Source organism: Ranitomeya imitator, chromosome 5 (assembly GCF_032444005.1).
Source record: "Ranitomeya imitator isolate aRanImi1 chromosome 5, aRanImi1.pri, whole genome shotgun sequence".
NCBI classification, from domain to species: domain Eukaryota; kingdom Metazoa; phylum Chordata; class Amphibia; order Anura; family Dendrobatidae; genus Ranitomeya; species Ranitomeya imitator.
The window spans coordinates 484,979,961-484,994,139 of NC_091286.1; positions in this window are offsets into that span (position 1 = coordinate 484,979,961).

Sequence of the window (14,179 nt, forward strand, 5' to 3'; positions counted from 1 at the left end):
GCTGCAAGGCCCCCAAAAAAACCTCTAGGTTATCCTATGTAGTGTTTTTCCACAATTGAGCTGGAGACTGGTGGAAAGACACTAATAGGAATTTTTTTTTTTTTCAAATTTTAAACAGGCTGCACTATTTGAAAAAAAGGAAAATTTTTCTCAAGGTATGAGCCAGTAACGAACCCTGAGCTGAATCCAACCGGCTATGGCTGCACACAGACTACAGGGCGAGCTGGGCTCACACGGAGACCGTGCAGACAGCCGTAAACGGCGCTGCAAGGCCAAAAAACCCTCCTCTAGGTTATCCTATATAGTGTTTTTCCACTATTTAGCTGGATACGAGTGGAAAGACACTAATAGGAATTTTTTTTTTCAAATTTTAAACAGGCTGCACTATTTGAAAAAAAGGAAAATTTTTCTCAAGGTATGAGCCAGTAACGAACCCTGAGCTGAATCCAACCGGCTATGGCTGCACACAGACTACAGGGCGAGCTGGGCTCACACGGAGACCGTGCAGACAGCCGTAAACGGCGCTGCAAGGCCCAAAAACCCCCCTCTAGGTTATCCTATGTAGTGTTTTTCCACAATAGAGCTGTAGACTGGTGGAAAAACACTAATAGGAAATTTGAGAAAAAATGTGCAGCAGGCTGCACTAAGAGCAAAAAAGAACAACTGTGTGAGGCAGTGTGAACCCCCCCTGAGCTGAATACAACCGGGTATATGGCTGCACACAGACTACAGAGTGAGCTGCACACACACACACACACACACAGAGACCTTGCAGAACGCTGTTAAAACAGCGCTGCAAGGCAAGAGCAAGGTGAACAGTGAAGAACACACAGCGTTTTGCTAAATTAGCCTTTGGAAAGGAAAATAAAGCAATTAGCTAGCTCGACTGGCCCTCAGTTAGAACACAGCGTCCTGTCCCTAACTGAAATCACAGCAGAGTGAGCGCAAAATGGCGGCAGCGCTTTTTTATAGTGCAGAGTGACATCATTTCAGCAGCCAATCCCAGCCTTGCCAGTACTTACATGCCCACCATGCTAAACAGGATGTGCCCACACTTTCATTCATTCCTCATTGGCTGCTGCGTTCAATTTGAATTCTGGGAACTTCCGATTCCGGTATCCGATACGCGGGAAGTATCGGAATTCAGTATCGGAATTCCGATACCGCAAATATCGGCCGATACCCGATACTTGCGGTATCGGAATGCTCAACACTAACCATCAGTGCAACACACACTGAATATCACTCATGAACATTAGTGAGCTCATTGGTGTACACACGCCTGGTGGTCGCTCCCCACTTTATAGCATCATACCCCTGATACACTTGCCATAAACGCTTAGTGCGTGCCCAATACGGACAACCAAACACTGTACATATAGGTAAGCACAGCCTCCGCTACATTAAAACGGCACGAACACATAAAGAAAATCCTCACGTTACAAGCCCTGATCAATGAAATTAAATAAACATGGACATTAGTATCACTGATATGGTATACAGTGTAGTAAGAATCCTCAGGAACCCATGTAAATCTCTACTACTTAGGGGTCAACCTTCATACAGTGGGGATACCAATTATCCAGCATATATTGAAACGGGGAAAGGACCGTCAATACAGTAGAGATAAATATGTGTACATAGAGGTAATGTTCATAATACAAACGGATCACGGCGAGCCAAATTGGATGTCCGTAAGCACTGGATACTGCTATTCTCAAATTACAAAGGGATTTTTTGAGGGTCAAATGTCTCCGAGAGTGGACAGACCGAGACTCCAACCAAGAAGTAACATCAGAGGAGATTGACTCCAGAGCCACATATTAGACTTCACTATCAAAGCCATGGGATTATAGACACCATAGTTACCACAGAACAGTTCAAAGGCGCATTTTTTTAGAGAACCTAGGTTTATTACCAAAACCAGCCACCAACTACCAATATGCAGGCCCCAATGTCCCCATATCTCATGGAGGATATAGAACACTCATATCATGGCAGGTGCAAATGTAGCTGGGGGTGGGAGGGTGTGGGGGGAGGGGTTGAATACTATGCTGTTCACGCAGACATTTGGTCAGTTACCTCATACCACCCTTAAGAAGATCATACTGTTCATGCAGAGATCAAGACCTGGTAAACAGGGAGGTAAGATTACAAGCTTATCATGAACCTGCTCAGGCCTTCTTTCAATCCTGTACATATACGCTTGAGCATAGTCTCAGACAAAAGGGCTTCAATTGCTTATTCAAACCCAAAACCTATGGAATACGGTTTCAAGATTGTTTATAAGTACAAAGTCTAAAATTAGACCCAAATAAGGGGAGAAATTTGAATAGGGCTGAACAGAAAGCCATTGTGATGCCCAAAGACATATGTTGGCCAAACAACACAGGAGTTAAAAAGAAGAATACAACAACATCTTTCAACTATAACAACGGCAAAGAAGGACTTGGAAAAGGGCAAAACATTGTCCTCTGTGGCATCGCACTTTCTGTCGACACATAATTCACAGAGCAGAGGAATTAAGATCGTGGGCCTGGAATCTGTTCAACCAGACATCAGAGGTGGAGACATCACGCTCGAACTGCTCAGACGAGAGTCTAAATGGATTTTCAATTTGAATAGTCAAACCCCATTTGGACTTAATGAAGATCTATTGTTCACAGGGTTTTATAAACAATCTTGAAACCGTATTCCATAGGTTTTGGGTTTGAATAAGCAATTGAAGCCCTTTTGTCTGAGACTATGCTCAAGCGTATATGTACAGGATTGAAAGAAGGCCTGAGCAGGTTCATGATAAGCTTGTAATCTTACCTCCCTGTTTACCAGGTCTTGATCTCTGCATGAACAGTATGATCTTCTTAAGGGTGGTATGAGGTAACTGACCAAATGTCTGCGTGAACAGCATAGTATTCAACCCCCCCCCCACACCCTCCCACCCCCAGCTACATTTGCACCTGCCATGATATGAGTGTTCTATATCCTCCATGAGATATGGGGACATTGGGGCCTGCATATTGGTAGTTGGTGGCTGGTTTTGGTAATAAACCTAGGTTCTCTAAAAAAATGCGCCTTTGAACTGTTCTGTGGTAACTATGGTGTCTATAATCCCATGGCTTTGATAGTGAAGTCTAATATGTGGCTCTGGAGTCAATCTCCTCTGATGTTACTTCTTGGTTGGAGTCTCGGTCTGTCCACTCTCGGAGACATTTGACCCTCAAAAAATCCCTTTGTAATTTGAGAATAGCAGTATCCAGTGCTTACGGACATCCAATTTGGCTCGCCGTGATCCGTTTGTATTATGAACATTACCTCTATGTACACATATTTATCTCTACTGTATTGACGGTCCTTTCCCCGTTTCAATATATGCTGGATAATTGGTATCCCCACTGTATGAAGGTTGACCCCTAAGTAGTGGAGATTTACATGGGTTCCTGAGGATTCTTACTACACTGTATACCATATCAGTGATACTAATGTCCATGTTTATTTAATTTCATTGATCAGGGCTTGTAACTTGAGGATTTTCTTTATGTGTTCGTGCCGTTTTAATGTAGCGGAGGCTGTGCTTACCTATATGTACAGTGTTTGGTTGTCCGTATTGGGCACGCACTAAGCGTTTATGGCAAGTGTATCAGGGGTATGATGCTATAAAGTGGGGAGCGACCACCAGGCGTGTGTACACCAATGAGCTCACTAATGTTCATGAGTGATATTCAGTGCGTGTTGCACTGATGGTATTGGGGTCCATGGCTAAATAACCCCAACTAATATGGGGGTCAAATGGGGTGAAACCCCATAGGCACACGCATTACTGAAATCTTAAGGAGGTTGTATCCACTTAAATTTGCCCCTTTTGTGCGCCTATGAGGAATCTTGGCATTTGTATTGAGGGTGTGATGATAAAAGATGGTAGTTATCCTCTTCTGCATATGCGCTCTGATGGGTCCACTGACTGCTGCACGGTTTAATTATCACCTTGCAAAAACACGTTATAATCAGTATGACGTTTAACAGGGAGAGCTCTTTTATATTCCTGTGCCGCCAGTATGTAGTGGTGTGATTCACACTGAAGCGATAAGGTGCGGCAAGACATATTGGTATAGACTCTGCAGGTGCTGCTGGGCTCCTCAGTTTCTGTATACATCTGGTGACTATGGTAACAGGACTGAAAGTGTGACGACACACAGCAGGAGGAATCTCCTGACGTGTGCACACTGGTTAATCCAGGGATTGCAGTATTTACATGGTGCTATGGCAACCACTCCAAGGGCATGGTGACGAAGATAGGAGGAGGGGGGGAGCCCTCCAGGCTCACATGTTTGCTTAGCTCACTAAGCACCGCCTCTGGAATCACTGGGTGATGGAACACATGCCGGCCTCTGGTAAGCAGCACAGCTGCAACTGCTTAAATTGCAATTACTCGATTAGATAAGGACGCAGGATCTCCATAGGAGCTACCCCTGACGAAGCCACTGGTGTGGCGACACGCGTAGGGTCTCTGCTCCTCCTGTTGATACCCCCCTTGGCTATGTACAGAGCTTGAACAGCTCCTGGGTTTGCATACTGGTTTCTTGTTATTGGTGATCTGAATCCTCACTCCTCAGCAGATCTTTTTATTTCCCTTACTATGGGAGCTTTTGCAACTTAATGGCACAGGTTATATACCACGTTAGACTAGACCAGTGGAAGCGCTACACAACTAACGTTGCATTATATACAACTCTATACCTTAATGGAGTAGACCTACATGCTATATGTGTGGTTTGGGATCAATCTGATTCACTGTGTATGCTTTATTAAGCTTTTGTCTATGTCTTATGTTATTGCAAAAAGGTTTTTTTTTTTTTTTTTTTTGCATATCTGCTTATTTGTGTTACATAGGTAATCCTGCTGGTGTGAGGTATTCAGACTGGTGCATTATATATCATGGTCACAACTATACTTCTTAGGTTGTGTTGCTTTACCCTATATTCCAATAGTGCTGTTCAAGCAGACATCTTACACTGTACTATATATTATTATTAGCCATTACAGTGTGTTTGGGGAGGGATCGCATCTAGGAGGAGGGTTCTATTATGGGCCATTTGTTCATGTTTCTAGGTCCTATGTGTGACCAATTTTAAATGCTTTTAATTGTGTGCTCCATGTGGTTGTTTCCTATGTCCATGAGTGTTATTCTAATAAAATTTGTAATTTTCATATTTAATCCATTGCCTTGGGTGATCCCCTTTTATGGTCTATTTCTTGTGTTGTTTTTTCATGACTTGTCCCTGACCGTGAACATCCACTAACGACGCGCTGCTTTGACATTTACCAGTTTCACGAGAGGAGGCAAAAGAGCTAGAGGCTGAGTCAGCAAGATAAGCCAAAACTTGCTCTTGCTGCTCCGGCTTTAAAAGCGGTTTTCCTACTCCCAGAAAAGGGAGCGTTCGAGGCCTTGTGTAGCCAGACGACGAACCTGGCTCCACAGCTCCAGACTTAGGTGCAATATTTTTTTTCCCACGACCAGCTGATGCTCCACCACTACCACTACCCTCATTACCAGCTGACAATGAACGCCCCCGGCCACGACTTCTTCCACCATACTTCCTCATTGTTTTAAAAACGTAAACAAACTAACGGTATTTGTTGCTGTCACACAAATTACACGGTGAGCTATAACTTCAGTATGATTTAGCTACCCCTTTACAGGTGAGTGAGACCACAACGAAAATCAGGCACAATGTTACACACTCTGTTGTTGGTGGCAACAAATGAGAGAGATGCCACACACGCAGGACTGTCACTGAAGCACAAATGTAAATATTAATCTCCCACTGATTTGATTTTTTTTTTTTTTTAAGGGAGACTTTAGGAAAAAAAAATAATAGAATAAAATGATTTTTTCAGGAAGAATTTAGAAACCAAATAAAATAAAATGATTTTTTTCAGGGAGAATTTAGAAAACAAATAAAACAAAAAAAGGCTTTCTATGGCCCACTGAGTGAGAGATGACGCACACAGGAGTCAGGAGTGGCACACAAGCCCAGAGGCCAATATTTATCTCCCACTGATTGATGTAGTGATTTTTTCAGGTAGATTTTGGAACCCAAATCAAGCTAAAAAAATAATAGGCTTTCTATGGCCCACAATTGGAGAGAGAGAGAGAGATGGCACACCCAGGAGTCAAGACTGGCACACAAGCAGAAAGGGCAATATTAATCTCCCACTGATTTGTTTTTTTTTTTTTTTTCAGGGAGACTTTAGGAAAAAAAAATAATAGAATAAAATGATTTTTTCAGGAAGAATTTAGAAACCAAATAAAATAAAATGATTTTTTCAGGTAGAATTTAGAAAACAAATAAAACAAAAAAAGGCTTTCTATGGCCCACTGAGTGAGAGATGAAGCACACAGGAGTCAGGAGTGGCACACAAGCCCAGAGGCCAATATTTATCTCCCACTGATTGATGTAGTGATTTTTTCAGGTAGATTTTGGAACCCAAATCAAGCTAAAAAAATAATAGGCTTTCTATGGCCCACAATTGGAGAGAGAGAGAGAGATGGCACACCCAGGAGTCAAGACTGGCACACAAGCAGAAAGGGCAATATTAATCTCCCACTGATTTTTTTTTTTTTTTTTCAGGGAGACTTTAGGAAAAAATAATAATAGAATAAAATGATTTTTTCAGGAAGAATTTAGAAACCAAATAAAATAAAATGATTTTTTCAGGGAGAATTTAGAAAACAAATAAAACAAAAAAAGGCTTTCTATGGCCCACTGAGTGAGAGATGACGCACACAGGAGTCAGGAGTGGCACACAAGCCCAGAGGCCAATATTTATCTCCCACTGATTGATGTAGTGATTTTTTCAGGTAGATTTTGGAACCCAAATCAAGCTAAAAAAATGATAGGCTTTCTATGGCCCACAATTGGAGAGAGAGAGAGAGATGGCACACCCAGGAGTCAAGACTGGCACACAAGCAGAAAGGGCAATATTAATCTCCCACTGATTTGTTTTTTTTTGTTTTTTTTTCAGGGAGACTTTAGGGAAAAAAAATAATAGAATACAATGATTTTTTCAGGAAGAATTTAGAAACCAAATAAAATAAAATGATTTTTTCAGGGAGAATTTAGAAAACAAATAAAACAAAAAAAGGCTTTCTATGGCCCACTGAGTGAGAGATGACGCACACAGGAGTCAGGAGTGGCACACAAGCCCAGAGGCCAATATTTATCTCCCACTGATTGATGTAGTGATTTTTTCAGGTAGATTTTGGAACCCAAATCAAGCTAAAAAAAAATAGGCTTTCTATGGCCCACAATTGGAGAGAGAGAGAGAGATGGCACACCCAGGAGTCAAGACTGGCACACAAGCAGAAAGGGCAAGATTAATCTCCCACTGATTTTTTTTTTTTTTTTTTTTTCAGGGAGACTTTAGGAAAAAAAAAATAATAGAATAAAATGATTTTTTCAGGAAGAATTTAGAAACCAAATAAAATAAAATGATTTTTTCAGGGAGAATTTAGAAAACAAATAAAACAAAAAAAGGCTTTCTATGGCCCACTGAGTGAGAGATGACGCACACAGGAGTCAGGAGTGGCACACAAGCCCAGAGGCCAATATTTATCTCCCACTTTTTTTTTTTTGTTCCAGGGAAAATTTATAAACCCAATAAAAAAAATAATAAATAGGCTTTCTATGGCCCACTATCTGAGAGAGAGAGAGAGATGGCACGCTTAGGACTGGCACACAAGCCCAAAGGCCAATATTAATCTCCCTTTTTTTTTTAAGGGAGAATTTATAAAACAAAAAAAAAATAAATAAATAGGCTTTCTATGGCCCACTATTTGTGAGAGAGATGGCACGCTCAGGACTGGCACACAAGCCCAGAGACCAATATTAATCTCCCACTTTTTTTTTTTTTTCCCAGGGAAAATTTATAAACCCAATAAAAAAAAAAATAAATAGGCTTTCTATGGCCCACTATCTGAGAGAGAGAGATGGCACGCTTAGGACTGGCACACAAGCCCAAAGGCCAATATTAATCTCCCACTGATTGATTTATTGATTTTTTCAGGTAGAATTTAGAACCCAAATAAAGCAAAAAAAAAAAAAATGGGCTTTCTATGGCCCACTGAGTGAATGATGATGCACACAGGAGTCAGGAGTGGCACACAAGCCCTGAGGCAAATATTTTTCTCCCACTGATTGATGTAGTGATTTTTTCAGGTACATTTTAGAACCCAAATCAAGCAAAAAAATAAATAGGCTTTCTATGGCCCACTATTTGTGAGAGAGATGGCACGCTCAGGACTGGCACACAAGCCCAGAGGCCAATATTAATCTCCCACTTTTTTTTTTTTGGTTCCAGGGAAAATTTATAAACCCAATAAAAAAAATAATAAATAGGCTTTCTATGGTCCACTATCTGAGAGAGAGATGGCACGTTTAGGACTGGCACACAAGCCCAAAGGCCAATATTAATCTCCCACTGATTGATTTATTGATTTTTTCAGGTAGAATTTAGAACCCAAATAAAGCAAAAAAAAAAAAAATGGGCTTTCTATGGCCCACTGAGTGAGTGATGATGCACACAGGAGTCAGGAGTGGCACACAAGCCCTGAGGCCAATATTTTTCTCCCACTGATTGATGTAGTGATTTTTTCAGGTAGATTTTAGAACCAAAATCAAGCAAAAAAATAAATAGGCTTTCTATGGCCCACTGACTGAGAGATGGCACACACAGGAGTCAAGAGTGGCACACAAGCCCTGAGGCCAATATATTTCTCCCACTGATTGATGTAGTGATTTTTTCAGGTAGATTTTATAACCCAAATCAAGCAAAAATATAAATAGGCTTTCTATGGCCCACTGAGTGAGAGATGGCACACACAGGGATGGCACTCTAGCAGAAATGTCAATCTTAATCTCCCACAAAAAAAAAAAAAAAAAACAGGGAGTGTCCTTCAATTACTATCTCCCTGCAGTAATCTCAGCCAGGTATGGCAGGCAGCAATAAGGAGTGGACTGATGCACAAATTAAATAAAAAGTGTGTACAAACAAAAAAGATAGCTGTGCAGAAAGGAAGGAACAAGAGGATTTGTGCTTTGAAAAAAGCAGTTGGTTTGCACAGCGGCGTACACACAGCAATGCAGCTATCAGGGAGCCTTCTAGGGCAGCCCAATGAGCTACAGCGCTGAGGGGAAAAAAAAAAAAAAATGTAGCTTCCACTGTCCCTGCACACCGAAGGTGGTGTTGGGCAGTGGAAATCGCTACAGCACAAGCGGTTTGGTGGTTAATGAACCCTGCCTAACGCTATCCCTGCTTCTGACGAAGCGGCAGCAACCTCTCCCTAAGCTCAGATCAGCAGCAGTAACATGGCGGTCGGCGGGAACGCCCCTTTATAGCCCCTGTGACGCCGCAGACAGCAAGCCAATCACTGCAATGCCCTTCTCTAAGATGGTGGGGACCAGGACCTATGTCATCACGCTGCCCACACTCTGCGTTTACCTTCATTGGCTGAGAAATGGCGCTTTTCGCGTCATTGAAACGCGACTTTGGCGCGAAAGTCGCGTACCGCATGGCCGACCCCGCACAGGGGTCGGATCGGGTTTCATGAAACCCGACTTTGCCAAAAGTCGGCGACTTTTGAAAATGAACGCCCCGTTTCGCTCAACCCTACTGTTTAGTTGATTACTGCCTTGTATATTCACCATATTCTATATAGCACATTATGTGACAATGGTTGTCAAACTGATGGGACAATGGTTGTCACACGCTACATATCTATGCTCACCTGGCCAGGTGTAAGAAATTGTGAATTCATGATCATGTATATGTTTATCATGAATTCATCATTTCTTACACTTGACTTGATGGGTATAGAGAGCGTGACAGTCTTGACACAATGACGTCAAGAAGATTACAAATAAATAAATAAAAATTTTGTTCCATTATTATAAGTATGCGGCCCGTGTTTTATATCATTCTTTGTAAAGCAAAATAGGGAGTGCAACAGAGGTCAATTATGATGAAAAAATAAAAATTATTACCTCATCAACTATCATCCACTCCTGGTTTTGGATTACAAAATATGATATACATATCTACTGCCCATCTTTGGTCAACCTTTGTTTACAGAGGAAAAAGATAGGAGACATGGTCAACACAACCAACACTAAAGTTTATTAATTAGAAAAATTTGTATCAGTATTTAATAATTGGTAAACATAAACATACAACAGGACATTTACACAACATTGTCCTGCCATGACACCCGTCCAATATCGGAAACAAAATAGGCCGCAAATTGGTCCCGCATAAGACCAACGGCTGCAGTTGACCGCATCGGGTGATGCTGAAAATCAGGCAATGGGTGTGAAACTGGTTCATCAAGTTCAATGTGGGGTCGCTCCTTACCCATTATATAATTGTGTAGAACCACACAGGCTTTGACCACCTCGTCCACTGTTTCCACTTTTAGATTGATGGCTGTTGCAAGAATGCGCCATTTAGCAACCAGAATGCCAAAGCTGCACTCTATGGTTCTTCTGGCCCTGGTCAGTCTGTAGTTGAATATTCTTCTAGTGTGGTCCAAGTCCCTACTAGAAAAGGGCTTCAGGAGATTTTCACACATCTGGAAGGCCTCATCCCCAACCATAACAAATGGCAGCGGTGGGCCTTGAGTGTTGGGGAGAGGCTGTGGAGGGGGAAAATTAAAATTGTTGCCATACACCCGACGGCCCATATCCGAGCTCTTGAAGGTCTGGGAATCATTGCCACGGCCAAAACCTCCAATATCCACGGCGATGAAGCGACACTCTGCATCCGCTATTGCCATGAGCACTACCGAAAAATATTTTTTATAATTATAAAACTCAGATCCGGTTCTGGCAGGTTTGACAATGCGGATGTGCTTTCCATCCACCGCCACTAAACAGTTGGGGAAATCACACACGTTCAAAAATGTATTTGAAATTTCCCGCCACATGTCCACGGTGGGTACGGGTATAAACTCCTCACGGAGTACATTCCATAACGCACGACAGGTGTCCACAACAATTCCGGACAGGGTTGATATTCCAAGGTGGTATTGGAAGTGCAGGGAAGATAAACTCTCTCCTGTGGAAAGAAATCTAGAAGAAAAAGAAACAAAAAAAACATTTAAAATCGGCTCTTAATGGTGTGTTTAAATAAGAAAAAAAAAAAACAACAAAAAATACATGTCATAACAAAAAAATTGGACTGTCATTGGTTTAGTTTTGGAACGTACCGTAATGTCACTAAGAGACGTTCCTCGGGTGGAATTGCTCTACGGAGCCATGTGTCCTGTCGCCGTATGGTTCCTTCGACACGAGACAGTAAATCCCAGAAAGATTCTTGAGACATTCTCGTGTAATCCTGGAATTTCTCCGGGTTGGCATTCAGCTCCGCATAGAGCGTGTGATATGCTCCACGGGTCTCACGCACTTCAATGATGGGGTGCCTCCAAAAACGCCGACGCTGTCTCCTTCTCCATCTTTGGTGGTTTCGATCTTGCTCCCAAGCAAAAACACAGGCAAGGAAAATCTTGAAGCTGAACTCCAGTTTGAAATAAAAGTTCTCCATTGAAAGATCCATCATGACACCGGAAACAGTAGCAAGCTCTGAAAATTTCTGTACCCCTAGGGTCTATATATTGAGAGCCAATCATATACGCCCTCTCTATTCCCATTGGTTGTGTCTGGTAACCTTTTTTTTATTTTTTTATTTTTTTGGAAAATGCTCAAAAAAATGCAAACGCATGCAAAAACGCATGTAAATGCATGTAAATGCTGCGGTTTTTTGACGCACGCGTTAAACGCGTGCGTCAAAAAAACGCAGAGTTTACATGCGTTTTTGCACCATGTGTTTTTTTTTAAAACGCATGCGTTCAAAAACGCAAGTGTGAAACCAGCCTTACAGAGCAAAAGCAATCAGTGGTCAGGGAGTAGCAAGCACACAAACAACTCCTCTCCAGTGGAGCCGGAATTCTAATGGCTTTACGCCAGCCCTGAATTCACCACACAAAACTCCTCATCGGAGGTGCCAGTATTCTAGTGGCTTATTTCAGCCGGACCCTGACCACAAGCAGACCAGACCACTGAATAGCAAAAGCTCATGACATAAGCTGATCCTAGCGCATGGCCGTGCTGCCATGCAAACCCTTTACAGCTGCAGCAACTTCAGGACCTTCCGAGAGGACCAATGGGAGCTGCTGCAGTACCTGAGCATGTGACGCCTGACCTCCAATGAGAGGTCTTACCTTCGGCATGCTCAGAAGGGGAAAAGCAGGACTTAGTCCCATGGATGTCTGCTCGCCGCTGACCAGTACAGGCTACAATGGCTGAGCCTGGAAAGGCAGCTGTAGCCATCTGCACAGTATCAGGCTGGGCCAGACGCTGAGACCGACGTCTCCGCTGAGCAGGCTCCTCTGCGGCTGGAGAAGAATGGGAGACCGAAGCAGAGATTGTTTGAGACTCCCCTGTGCAGAGGCATGAACTCGACCCCTAATATTAGCCCCTCCTAGGCCCCCTCACTATGCTCGAAGGCTGCAATGAGCTGCAGAGCTCGAATGTGCTCAGCAGGCTCCCAAGACCTGTCCTCTGGGCCATAACCCTTCCAGTCCACCAAATAAAATTTCTTGCCACGTACCACCTTGCACCCCAAAATAGCGTTCACCTTGTAATCGTCCGTAGATGAACCCGATGTCCTAGCAGATGACTTGGAAAACTGGGACATGTAAACGGGCTTCAAGAGGGTCACATGAATGGTGTCGGTGATATCTAGGTGTAGTGGAAGGGCCAGACGGTAGACTGCAGAGTTAACCTGTTTGAGGACCTTGAAGGGTTCGCAGAGAGCAACACTACGTCGCCAGGAGAAAAGGTTGGAGCGGGGCACCGATGTGTATCGGCGGAGGACCTCATTACCTTTTTGGAGGCCCGGATGGCATCCTGAGTGCGGTCCCAAATGTCCTGTGCCTCCACAGCCCAGTCTGCCACCCTGGAGTCAGCAGAAGACACGGGCATAGGCACAGGAACCCACGGATGCTGACCGTAGTTAAGAAGGAATGGGGTCTGCCCAGTAAAGTCGGCTGCGGAGTTGTTCAGCGCAAACTCCACCCATGGTAGCAAGAATGCCCAGTCATCCTGCCTGGCTGAAGCAAAATGTTGCAGATATGTGTCCAAGGTCTGGTTTGCCCTCTCTACCAACCAAGTCACAGAAAAAAGCAGAGATGTTTTACCTGCTGAAGCCTCCAACCAAATGCACCAGCAGGGCGCAGCAGACCCGATAAATGATGGCAAACACACAGGTGCAAAAAATACCGATGAAACAACCACTTTCAATCCAGTGTTGGCTGTTTGGCATTAGTGCACAAAAAGATAAAAGATACTAGTCTGTATATGGCATAATTCACACAAACAATGCAGAGCATCTGGTTTACAGCCTATTAGTAACGCACATACAGGCGGGCTGCCCAGTGCTACAAAATGCATGCTGTGCGAACAGGGGCCAATAGTTTACAGAGCCATCTTGATCCGACTGCGCCCTGCAAGATAAAGTGCAAAAAGAAAACCACATATCAATGTATGTAAGGTATTAGTTTATATTGGGGACTCAATACGTAAGCTGGCAACCCACGTCAAGGGTCCTTACAATTTGCCAGTCCTTACGCTTTACATTGAATAAAAGCTCACGACACAAAAAAAGGACTTAAAAATCCTCCAAAAAATTCAAAAAAGTCACAGAAAAAAGCAGAGATGTTTTACCTGCTGAAGCCTCCAACCAAATGTACCAGCAGGGCGCAGCGGACCCGATAAATGATGGCAAACACACAGGTGCAAAAAATACCGATGAAACAACCACTTTCAATCCAGTGTTGGCTATTTGGAATTAGTGCACAAAAAGATAAAAGATACTAGTCTGTATATGGCATAATTCACACAAACAATGCAGAGCATCTGGTTTACAGCCTATTAGTAACGCACATACAGGCGGGCTGTAAACCAGATGCTCTGCATTGTTTGTGTGAATTATGCCATATACAGACTAGTATCTTTTATCTTTTTGTGCACTAATGCCAAACAGCCAACACTGGATTGAAAGTGGTTGTTTCATTGGTATTTTTTGCACCTGTGTGTTTACCATCATTTATCGGGTCCGCTGCGCCCTG